Below are 13,779 nucleotides of genomic sequence, written 5' to 3'. Positions count from 1 at the left end.
AGGAGTTATAAAACCTATCTTCTCTGCAGTACTAAATACCAGCAAGGATTTGGACTCACGGATATTATAATCTACTTTATTGAGCAAAGGGAGTTTTATCAATTGCCATATAATTTGCTTCACTGAGAGGCTGATATATTTTACTTGCTTTTGATTTTTACAGGACAAAATATTTAGCACAGCTTCATTATAAATGAACAATTTAGCAAGCTTTTCTGTAATTCCTGTTAACGTCCAATATTCTTTCTCATAAAACTACAAGAAAACAAAACTACAACACAAAACCTTCAAAAATCTTAGTATCATAAAATAGAGACATTAAAATAGTTTTAATCATAGCTCAATAATTTTCTAGTTATGAATTGTTATCACAGAAGAATATGACATATTTACAGTGTCATTTTTAATTATTTATTTTAAGAGTGAAATAATGCAATTTGGTTTTAGTAAAAAGAATCATTCATATTTGTCCATGGAAGTGCTGATACACAGTATTTTATGAACACTTTCATCTTTAATATTTTTAATGAGTGAACTTTCAAAGACCAGACATTCCCAAGCAAAGGGTGAGTAGATGGAGTTAATATGACCTTCAATCACCAAATGAAGGTCTGCAAATGTTAACCCCGATCATCCCCTCCTTCCCCTACTAAACAAGAGTCTTCATTGATAATTTATAAAGCAAGCAAAGGTGGCTTATGTCATAGAAGGGTCATCAACAGTGAAGAGTCACACATGATTTACATTAAAATTTCAAGCTGACAGTGTTGAAAATTATCAACACAAGATCAGCTGACTGGAAGTTTGAGCTTTCTGCCCTGCAGATTCACAAACTTGAAGAGAAAATTACGGTACTTTAAAAGTTCTGGATACAAAGGTCTAAATAGAACTATAGGCTAACCTAAATCTTCTACATTTGCTTCCACTATGCTTTACATAGTGTTAATGAAGAACTACTTCAAAACAGACATTAGGTAGGATGTCCTAATAAATGAAGACTTGACTGAATTCAGTCTGAACATGAAAGCTCTTTTTACTTGTGAGAGCTCAAAAATCCCTCATAAGTCTTGTAGCTTTTTCTCTGCCATTATAATCAAATAATTTCTTAGGGTTGGTAAAGAAAGTGATGTGGATTCTGAAAGGCAGATTGAGGCTACAGGGTAATCTGCATGAAATGAACACCTAGTAATCTTCACTGCTAGCTAGCTCTGAATATGTGTAGATTTTGGTGCTTCTCCGACACTTGCACAGCATAGGCCACTCCTATTTGGAAGTTGTACATGGCTACAACACTCAAAAATCTCTGCAGTAGCTGATGCTGTCTGGAGACCAATTGCAGAATCTCCAGTGAGAGTATAAAATGAAGTCTGAGCCATCAATATGGTCAGGCAACTAGACAATATTGTATTACGGGAGAGCATATCAACACACAAAGCACTTTCTTCACTGTGAATATGATTTTCAAACCTAAGTGAAAAAGCTTTCAGACTGTTACAGAAAAAGGTACAAATTCTGTGGACCCTTACTGTATACAAGTGCCCTCTATTTCTTTCAAATTTTTCATTGCTTCCCTTCTCTTACTGTGAGAAAGAAGACATGCACAGATTTTTTATTCAAATAACCACATTTAATGAAATTTTAAACACAGGACCTTAAAATATCATTCATAAAACTACAGACAGATCTCACGGGTCTATTTTGGCAAACTTAAAATATATTAATACATACATCTTGTCTTAATCTCTTGATGTTTTTAATTTATCTTACAGTTTAGCTTTCCTATAAAAATGCAGTCTCTCTGTCAGGGTGAGACTGTTTTAGTTTTGCTTTAAAATCAGTGACCACAAATGTCAGCTTAGAAAGGTGGGTCATATTTCAAATAACGACATAATCTTGGCTTTTAGTCATGTTCAGGGCTATCTTTTACATGTAGCGAACCTATGGAAATATATATTAAACCTCCTTTCTCCTTCTTCACTTTTTTTCACTCTGTGTTTACATGAGAACAATGCTCTGACAAATTTAAATGTGTGTTACTCAGAAAACAAATGGTGACCATATCTTTTTTTTCCTCAAGACTCTGGATCCACAGATTTGACCTTTGGTTAAAATGTTATGCTTTTATCTGCGAGACCGATGCAAAATAAAGCCTTTTTTTTTTTCTTCTTCCTGATATGACTTTTTGCCTTGAAACCATTAACACTATGCTGTTTATTCATCTAGACCCCTCAGGTTATTTATTGGTAATAAGCATTAAATATTTCTCAGAAGATCTTTATTTGGTATAAATCTGCAGCTATATTAATTTCACTGGTGCTCTGTCAGTGTACCCCAGCAGAAGTTATAAAACACAATATTTAATTATAAGAGCATGCTCGAGAAGTAATAAGCACCTCATCAAAAGCCCTCAAGGTCTTTCAGAAACATTAACTGAACAAGATTTATTTCACCAATGTGTGGTAGACAAGCATTATTAGATTCCCTGGTGTTTTCTTTATCAAAAATTTGAAGTTGTTATGTTTATAAACTGTTTCAAAGGAAGGGAACTGCATTTTAGAGAAAGTGGATAATAAAATGTTGTGTCTTAAATAGCATTTCTAAAATAATTACTGAAGTTAACAGGAAAGTTCGTTGTATTTTAACTTGTACCAATCAGCACAAACTTCTACCTGACCACCAATAAAATTGCAAAGGTAACATAAAAATATTTTGATGAAGGAAATTCAGCTAAATTTTAAAAAAATACAGCCACCTGTTTTTTAGATTCCTTGCATTGACCCAGAGATGTATGGGGCTGTAAAGATACAAACCACTGATTGAATGAGGAGCTGTGTGATGTGTGTTTGTGTGTGCATGTGTGTGTGTGTGTAAGGCTGGTAGGGTTTTTATAAACTTAATTTAAAAGAATGATGTTGAAGAGCTCAACTTAAATTTAAGTTGGATAACTAAGAGAAATCTCTGATCTTTATAGCCCTTTCATAAACCAGGAGGGATGTAAAAGTCTTGTATCATGTCTAAAAATATGCTACCTACTTAGAAGTATGTCCACTGTTACCATAAGTCATCTTGATAGTAAGTTAAGATTGCAAGGTTGCAAGGCCAGGTTTTTTAATCATCAAGTGTGTTTCTTCATCTACCTTTTCAGGTTGCCTTGAAGATCAATTTTCTATCTATCTCAATATCTGTGTCTTCATATCAAACTACTAGTTCCTTATATTCAATATTTCTTCCTAGATAATCTCCATTATGTTATATCCACATCTATACATACACACATATATATATATTTCATTTTCTCATTCTAATACTCTGTTGTGCCTAATTCACAAACCACCCATACAATAATCCAATCCTATCTAAGAAAATACTGTTAATTTACTAATCAACCTTCTCTTTGGCCAGTTGTCCCATTTAATCCAATGTTGCAAATGTACAGCCTTATTTCATATCTGTCTTGTTGTCAAATAAAGAATAAAGATGGCATTTTTAATTTCTCCGTCTTTCCTATCTTGCTCTTATGGCATACTGATTGTATCTCTCATTTTAGTTTCCTCTGTCACTATTTTTCTCAACTACATCTCCATTCCTGTTCACTCCTGCTCTCCTCGGGAAAAAAATAACAGGGGGAAAAAAAAAAAAAGATGTATTATTTTCCAATGCGCAGCAGAAAAGGTTGTAAAACAGCTTGTCTGGTTTTCTCCCCCAATTGCATTAAACGACTCTGCCCACTGAGATGCTTATCCCTTCTCCCTCACCAAATCATGGCTTTCTAACAGCTTAACTTCCCAGATTCCACTCTGAACGTATGACTATCATTCATGGTAATCCACAATTTGAGGCAACAAGCTATTACATTTGGTCAGTGAAACAGACTGAATATATTTTTAGGCATGGCTTGTTTATAACCTAATTTTATCTCATTACTTTACAAAGGTGACCTTGTTTTAAAGCTTTTACCACCTGACATTATAAAAGTGAAATTCTTTTCCAATCTCCTCTGTTAATGTGTTCCTGCTCTGAAACACATGCAAGATAAAATTAATATTCTTCTCACAAAATACGTGCTAATTTCCTTGCAGTGAAGATAGAAAGCATTTCATTACATATCACAAACTTCATTTATGTGGAATGAGTCACCAGGCCTTCTGAAAAGCCAAATGAGTACCTAATCTCTAATGCTGCCTTCAGCTATAACATCAATCCTCCCTGGTTCCACTCATCTTTTATCAGCTATTCAGTTTCTAAAATTTTCCATTCTGTTACAAAATTGTGTTGTTCATCTGTCAAAACAGCTTTATGGATTTTCAATATTAAAGCATCAGAAAAAAAAAAGCCCACAGAAGTACACTATATTTTTATTCGAGAAAATTGAATCAGTGTAACAAAAAATTATTAACTTTGTTTTATGCAATTTTTGACATGATTAACTTTATAAAAGTCATACTGCTGATAATAAATTCTGGGATACTAATCATAGACATTATTTTCTGACTGCTTTTCTTCTGCAGAAAACATACTGTCAGAGGTATGTGATATTTACAAATAAATATGCATGTATGGTAAACAAGTTACACAAAATATAACTTACCTATAAGCTCTAATTTTGCTTATAAATTAATAGAACCTGCCATCTGTAAGTTGTTGTAAAACTGAAAACAGGTGCCTGAGACCATGCAAATGGAAAGCCTAAAATATGAGAAATTATTTTGGAACTGGTCAAATTGATCAGTAATAATATTTTGGCAAATAGGTTACTAAATGACCAAAGTAATTTATGGTGACTTAAAATTAATTGAGTATTTTGATTCAGACTCCTTGCATAAATTCTGCTGAAAATTTGCCATCTGAAAGTGAGGAAAACAAATTTCACTCTGAAATCAAGAGTCCATCTTTCATGCGCTTCTGTTCTTCTGTGTCCTAAAAGGATATTAACTCATATTGCCAAATTTTCAAGTTTGTTAGTTTATAGGCTAATAGTCTATAAAAGAAGTGAAAGAAAAAGGAAAAGGAAAGGCATTGGAACTCATATGTCCAGAACTACAATTCTCCTGAACAGAATATAAAACCACAGAATCAAAAACAATGGTTGAGATAGGAAGGGACCTCTCAAGATTATCTGGTCACTATTTTTAGATTACTAACCAGGTTAAGTTATTGCATGGATTGGCTGTAAATATCTTATGCCCCAATGTATTAGAAAATGCACACAGGAGACCAAATTTGGTTTTCCTCAGGCAGAAAGGGGTCTCCTAAATCTAATTCCCAGTCCACTGACCTACCTAGAGAAAAAATCATCAGCTTCCACCTGATCCACAAGGGCTTTGTCTTCTAATTTTAGCTACATTTAAAATAAATATACATATATATATATATAAAAGTACCTTCTATGAGAACTAAATACAGTTATTTGATAATACATAGGTCAAATATTCGTTTCAGTAAACAACATAAACATAATAAAATGCTTGTTTCTGTTAGATGTAAACTACTACAGCAAATTTTCAACTGTTTTTCATGTTAAAAAATAATACAGCAGACCCCTAGGGTCTGCTGGTCTAGATGAGTTAAAAAAAAATCAGTTTGTTACGTAGACTCAAGAGAAAATATAATGAGAAATTGGGAGAAATAATGATCTTGTAAAATCACAAAGAAAACATTGAGGGGAAAAAACACTGAGAGAAATTTACAGCTTTAAAATTTGAGAACCCTTTCTTATTTTTCTTCCATAATGTCATACATACATACAATATGTATCATATTTCATTTTATCATTGGCAATGATAAAGGAAGGAGTTATTAGGATGTATATTCTATAACTCTAAGGAGTTATTAGAATGCATATTCTTTTGACTCTCCTGTGGCTTCTTGTAAAAAGGGACTGACACATATCTGCTAAAAAACAAGCAGATGTTAGAATGGGCAGGCTGCCTTCTTTTAATGAAGTCTTCTCTAGCAAAGGGCACTGCTAGTGTAAACTTGGATTTTAGACCATCCTTTCAGGTAGCTTAGCTGCCTTCATACTAGGCACAAGGTGAGGAGATAAGGGTTAGGAAGGGGCAGGCTGAGGAGCTATTTCCCCCCTGTGCTCAGATTATGAGTAGACCATGGGACACTGGTGACCAAGAAGTTACAGCAGAAGTACAGACCACCTTTGTGGTGTACATTTTTCCAGACCCAGGGCATATGTCCAAGATAATGAGAGTATATCTGGTGTTCCTGCCAAGTTTGTTTTCTTTGACAAAGAAGATACCTGCCTAGGGCAACAAACAGGCAGCAGTAACATATCCATGCTGCTTATTTTGCCCATGTTTGAGTGTGTTGACAATAGAGTTGGGAATTAGCAGAGGCCACCAGCCACAATTGATTCTCCACTCCAGAGTCCTCTTCTGCTGTGTGTTACACTCTTGTTCTTTTCCTCTTGGGACAGGACTCCAGAAATGTACTGTTTTTAAGAGTACATGTCTAATCTTCATAGAAACAAGCATTTTTTCTCCAAGTAGATTTTTGGCTGAAGTTTCAGAGAGACCCATCATCCTTACACACTATTTTGACGAGCTACATGTAATTAAATACACAGAATTAATGCTTGATTGCTAAATTGCACTTTACTAGAGAGTGGGGAAATACCATGGAACCACAGTGGCAAATCACATCTTTCCTCATCTCATATCTTTAGGTGAGGTTCTCATTCTGTTGAGGAGAATATGACTGTATTACCAAAGTCTACAATGCTAATTAATTTTGCAATATTCTTTGAATGTTCTGACATCATGTTTCAATTAGTGACTGGGAGTGTTTGTTGATGAACTTGCAGCAATTCCATGGAGTCAAGACAAAGTCCCTAATGTGCATATGCAGAAGGATGAGGAATACCTGCTGTGTGTGCTTCACAGACTAATGACATATATTAAATGAGCACTTGCTAAAAGTTACAGAAGAGTGAAAGGGTGTATTGGCAAAGTTTAACTTTCTTAGCTTTTAAAGGAAATGCAGACACTTCCTCTTATTTTTGATTGGTAATAGCCTGTAAGAACACCTTGAGTGAGAAAATGCTTTTCTAAGAGCATTAGCATTTAAAGAGTCTTTATTGATGATCTGAAGAAGTGCAAGTGGTATATTACCCTCTAAAAGTCTTGCTGCTGGTTGCTATTTTTAAACTATTCTATTGATAATCAAGAAGAAAAAGTGTGTTTTGATTTAAAGACTATAATCTTTCTTCTGTGTCAGTCAACTGCATTAAGATCATTTTGTTTTCAATTATCGTCTTTCATTGAGCACCATTATCACTCATCAGCCCCTGAACAAATATCACACTGTCCATCTTCCCAAGCAAGTACTATAATTACTCAATAACTGCAATATTGATTTTGGAAAACCTGAGTCTTACTGGCTGGCATACCAAGTTACTTACTGACTCAGAATTGCAACAATCGGGGAGAGGTTTTTCTAGCACAGTTCTAAGCAAGAGGTCACTTAAATTACATTTAAACCTTTTTTCTCCTTATTTGATGCCTGCTTCTTCAATCAGATTTAAAATCATATGTGAACTGAAAGCCTACAGGTTTGCAAAGCTTTGCTGGAGGCCTGCAAAGGTTGACACAAGCAACAGCATATCAGATGTTGCACAGCCTCCTCACAACACATATGCAATATATCACCTAGATATCATATTGTGAAACATCAAATCCATGAAGAAGTAGCCCAGAGCAGAGCATCACAGTCATGCCCAGTACATAGGCAATGCTTTCAGCTTCTCATTTACAAACCTGTTTTCTTACTCATGCTTCACAGAACTTTATCCTCTGCAATGCTTCCAATGGCAAGCTACCACCACAAACCACATCTCTAAAATGGAAAACAATTTATTCTGCACTTGCATGTGGTAGGACATGGAATCCATTTTTGAAAAGTCTCACTGAGACACTCATACTTTTGCCAAATATTCTTGTGTAAATTAAAAGGTCACACCAAAGGATGTCTATGGATCTGACTTCGTAGATTTACTGCAACTGGGGAACTGCAATGCCTTAGAGACTGCAACATCTCCAGCAAATTAATGACAAAGGATGTTTGATACCTGAACCATGCTATTTAGAAGCTGCCTTTACTGGATGGATTCCTTTCTGATTTTTGTTTCTCTGAATGGGTTATTGAGCTGTTGATTGCAAACAGTAACACGATAAAATATTCGTATGCAGGAGCAATGTGTGGGACAAGAGCCATGCAGTGGGACCTACCTGAAATCATTTCTCTTTAAAACCTGTGGGCTACTGTCATGTAATTTGACTATATGGAGAGGTAGAAATTTTTCATTCTGTTTCCTAGGAAAGCTTCAGCAGTCATTGATCTGGTTATCACTGATTTAAATGTCTGGTTGATTGTTTCAGAGTCTTCACTGTTTCTCTTTTTTTGCTTGGCCCTAGCTCCCTACACACTGCCCCCCTCACAAACTGGCATTTGCAATCAGCTGACTCTCAGAACCATTTTGTCTATTCTTGCTGCCATTATTTTTTAAGGCAATGACAATATATTTATTATCACTACAGAAGCTCTGAGAATGCAATGTAAATGTGTAATGGACTGGCAAATGCACACTGGAGTGAGCAAATCAGTACTGTAATCTCAGTTTATTATTTTTATACAGCAAATTCTGTATCACCGTGCCACGACAAAACTGCCTCACCACTGACAAAGTCAATCTTAAGACTCTCACCTGCTGTGGAGGATTTTGCATTTGGGAGCCACCACAGAAGCCCCATAGCAATGATACCTACCAGAAGGATGTTGTAGTGTCACTGAGACATGTTGAGAGCTTGACACTATTTTGGCCACAGCTCTACATCTGTGTAATCATGCCTGAGACCTCTTCTGAGTGGTTATAGCTTATTGAAATGGAGTAATGATATTCTTCTTTTACTTCATATTTTTTTCCACCTCAGTGTGCATTACATAACAGTTACCAACAAGGAACTAGAGTTCTACTTGTACTCTCCTCCTGACTCACTTTGTTTGGATCCTACTGATGTTTTTCTAAGGTTTCTAGGGTCCTATATAACTGTGTGCTCTGCAGATTTTGCTGCTTCTATAAGTTATAAACAAGTATATAAAGTCATGTTCCCAATGCTTCCAGTTGCATCTTGGAAATTACCTAATATTTGCTAATGTTGCTGCTATCATGTCACACTTATGTTACAAATTTATAAGTTAGAAAGAAGGTAATTTCTGTGGATATGAAAAAGTTACATCCATAAAAATCAGATTCAAATTCAGCTCTTTAGAGCAATGAAATAGATTATAGAACATTTTAAATAATAGTCTCAGTAGAAGAAATAATTTATAATAGCTGAATACAGAGGACAAAAACTGAATTTCCAGTTAATTTCAGAAAGCTTTTGTATGGGAAGGTTGCCTTCATAGGACAGCTACCACTAGGGAATCTTATACCACTGCAAGAAACTTATACAAACAGACTGACACAAGAAATTAACTGTGTATTTAGATAATCAGGCATAGGACAAACAAAGCAGGAGCAGATCAAGTTTTACACCAATTATTTGTGTATTTTGGGCCCAGCAAGTTCCACACTGGAGAAGAGAATGGGTGACAGAACTCATGCCTGAACTACAGGTTTGGACCACCCTGGGCCCAGGCTTTTTCACTAGCTCATTTGCTGCACCCTAGCAGTATGAAACTTCTACATTTCAGAAGACTCCTGCTCACCTTCTTGACAAGATACCCTCTAGGAAGGGAGACCTTTGTCTGCTATCAGTATGAACTCAGTGGTGAGTCACAGCAAAGAACCAGGCTAACAAGTTATTCCCTGCTTCCTCTTACCATTAATCACCATCTCCCAGCTGAGCCTGAGCTGCGCTGATCTTCCTTTACTGTCCTGGAAAGTAGCAGCTATTGGCTCCATCTTCCACCTGAGCCAAATATCTTTCCATGTGGCCACCTGGAGAAAGGAGAGGAAGACTAAGTTTTGTGTTTACCATTAACTGAGAAGATGCAACTGAAGGTACTTGTCCCAAAGGAGAGTGGTGGCTCACCACCTGAGACTCCTCTTCAGTGCCTAGCATACAAGCAGCTAACAGCCTAGAGCTTTTCTCCCTCCCAAAACCAAGGCAAAGAGCCAAGTTTGGTGGGGTTTTGGGATTAGGGTTTTATTTTTCATTTTAAACCACGAATAGGTGCTGTTAGTTTCTGCTTTCTGGTGAATTGAAATCTAGCATGACTTCTGTTTTCTGCTGCAGTGGCATAACAGTAGTAAGCTGCTCAGATGTAAAGTGGCCTCTTATGTATGTATTAGTGACCATATTAGTGACCATATATGTATTAGTTCCTTCCACGTTCTGCCAAAAACAGTAGCCAAAAAGAAGCTATCTCAGTTCAAGAACTAATCTGAGCAATTATTATCACTAGTGCTGCAAAAGGCAATTCTAATTCTTGCTTTTGTACTGATGACATGCATACCTAAACATACTCTAGTTTGGATGAAATAGCAATACACCCACTTGACCCAGTCCCAAGCCTCTACTGTATTATATGGATATAGGCAGAGAAATAAACTCAGTATTATTCATTATCAATTCCATTAAAATAGTTTTTTATTTCTTCACTTAATTATTTTCATGTCCTGATTGCTTTTCTGTACATTCAGTGTGTAGTAAGGCAGTGTGTGATGGATGGTGTGCCACTCTTTGGAGCATTAACATACCAACACTTCTGCAGTAAATTACTGAATATGCATATCACCAGCAATTCAGTAAGTAATCCAGCCTAATTTCTTCTGGACCTCTAAAGGCAGTCTAGTTCCAAGCAGCAGCTAAGCTTTTCTTCACAGCAGAAGTTAGACAAGATTGTCACTGATGAAAAGTAATGGTCATAACTTTGGCAGGAGCCAGTATGGTCCGACTGTGAAGAGCCTGAACTCAATAAATCCTGAAACACGCTGGCATCCACCAGTCAGGGGCAAATCTGCAAGCTCCAGCTCACAGGTTACACTGCATGCAAAACTCACCAAGATGAAGACATCCTCTTCTCTCACAAGTGAAGTGTCTCTAGAGCTCAGAAGCTTCAAAACTAGCAAGAGCTGGAATATGCTTTTTACCACCAATGATGGTGGAACTACCATCACTACCACCTAGTTCCCACCGTATTCTAGTTCAGTGGGAGCTGGTAGGAAAGGAAAATATTCCAACGAGCCTGAGAATGAATGACTCTCATCTCCCGTTGAGCTCTTGCTGAGCTGAGAACCTTAATAAACATGATCTTTTCCTTCTACCATTCAGGTAATATTAGAATTCTGTACTGTGCTCATAGGTGACCCAAACTCATGCTGAAATCAAGAGAAATCTTTTAAGCTACTTCAAAAGTCAGTGTCTCAGGTCATACATATGTGCTAAACCAGATTGTGCTTTAAAATCCCTCTAGTGGATAATGATTTTTTTTTTTTTAATCTCAGGGTATTACTTTATAGGAGAAACTGACAAGATTTATGAATTTATGAACTTCAAAAGCACCTTCTGCTTCTGGGTAAAACTTCCATACAAAAAGGCAATTGTCTTTTTAGTGTTCCATCTGATGTGCACAAACTCAGAGCTGAAGGATTGTTTTCCACTCAATTTCATTTACTTGAAAACTAAGAGTATCAGGTTAGTGAGAGATGAGAATAAGACAATAAACTATTCAAATCATAACAGGACAGAAAACTAATTCAGTGCCATATAAAATTGTTTCATTTCTGTTCTATCAGCCTGTATTATAACTCTACCTTGTACTCTTTTTCATACAATTTAATTGCTTTTCTGAGTTTCCAGGGCATTTTTTTTGTTTATTTGTTTGCTTTAATTTCTGCATTCATTAACTGGCTGTGAATGTTGCTTTTGGCTTGCTGCCTCTTTCCTGCCTTAGGGAGTATTTCTTAGTGGCTAACAGTAGGTGCTGAGTCCTGCAGTGTCGATTCAGAGCAGCGGAGACAGGTGGGCTGTCAGCAGGAGTAGTAAAGTGATATGCCACCATAAATAGGAAACTGTGACAGCCTGCAGAAACAATCTATTTTTCCTTTCAAACTTCAGGCATAACAGCTTTTAAACTCTAAGAGGCAGATTCATGTAGGAAAAAAACCCAACCATAGCTTAGAAATCAATTTCTTATTTAAAAAATTTTTCCTCTGTTGTGGTATGTAGGTATGTATGTAGGAACAGTTTAAAAGCAAGAGAACGTGGTAAGTTGCAATACATGGAAATTCAAATGGCTGCATTTGGCAAAAGCTCTTCCCCTCAGCCTTCCCCCACTTGGAGACAATTGCAAATGAGATAATGTTTCTCCTTGGGTAAACAGACAGTGATTTAACATATATTAGATGATACCCTAGATAGGAAGAACAAACCAACACAATATTATTTTCAGTATAACTAATATTATGCTATCATTTAGGTTTTGTCATTTTTGAAGTCTGCAATTGTTCTAAATGAAATATTCTTCCTCCCCCTTTCTCCTAATTCTCACATAACTTGCATATATTACTTAACTGTCATCAGTGCTGAAGGAGAGGAAAAAGAAGCTCCTCACCCCTGGTGGAAAAAAGAGTTTTGTTTCTCTCTATTTTTTCTTTTTTTATGATGTGTTTAAAGACATATTTAATATTGTCAGTATCTTTAAAAATATAGATGTTGTATTTTAGATCTTAAAACATGTTCATAATTAGGGCTGTATGATTTTATAAATGACAAAAGAGTCAGGAAGCTCTTTGTCCCTGCAACCATTAGAATTACATGTGCCAATGACCTCTGATAAGGTGGGCTGGAAGCTGCTGCATACACAGGAATAATGAAAAAATCAAGAAAGCTGCTGTTATTCTCTTCTGCAAGAAAAATATATTTGTTTACTTTGATTTGAAAATTTTCTTTTTGAAATGTTGGCTTTGTAAGATAGGCCATTACTGTCTGAAAGATAGAAAATATCTGCACAATTTGGTTGTATGAATCTTTGGTAGTAGGTATATTTTTGACTGTTTCAGAGAATTAATAACTACTGATACAAAGGTAATAAAATGAGGTCTAAAACTCATATAGAATATTTGAGGAATACCCCCCATGAATTTTGGTCTTCGGTGGTCAATACTTCAGGGGTCAAAAGGACTATTGTAAGAGGAGAACTCTTTTTTTCTTAATTGACATATTATTATTATGAATCTATGCTGAAAGTAGCCTGATAATGTAATCCTTTATCTTCCATGAAGAAGAATGTGGAACATTTTACGTTTTCTAGTGGAATTTTTTCCTTCTAAAAGGAAATTTCTACACTGTAAATACTCTCTTGACTTAGACTAATTTTTCTCTCAGTGTCTTTTATTCTTTGTATTTATTTTTTATGATCTTTTGCTTGTTTGTTTGTTTGGTTTGGTTTTATTTATTTTAGAGATAGAACTGAGCAGTTGCAAATAAAATATCTAGTGCTACATTAACAGTGGAACGTCACATCTGAAATGATCTCAGTAACTTCTGTGACCACACCATTCTCTGACTGCAGGTGGCTGGCTAGAAATGGAACAATGCATCGTGTGTGTACAGTGTGCAGCTTCAAGATACATCTTGGGAGGTCTTTGTATCTTGCCATGAAATCCAGCCTGTAAAAAAGACTAGAGCATGTGATTCTAACCTAGGGTTCCCTGGGGGTCACCAAATTGCATTTCCTAATATTCATAGTTGGCTGAAAATCAATATTTTTCATCCAAAAATGTTTGGGCTTTCATTTTCTGCCAGAAACTTAAATATTATG

The sequence above is a fragment of the Prinia subflava genome, chromosome 5, assembly GCF_021018805.1.
Source record: "Prinia subflava isolate CZ2003 ecotype Zambia chromosome 5, Cam_Psub_1.2, whole genome shotgun sequence".
In the NCBI taxonomy this organism is placed as follows: Eukaryota; Metazoa; Chordata; class Aves; order Passeriformes; family Cisticolidae; genus Prinia; species Prinia subflava.
The sequence above is the reverse complement of the archived record's forward strand: the minus strand, read 5'-3'. Positions refer to the sequence as shown.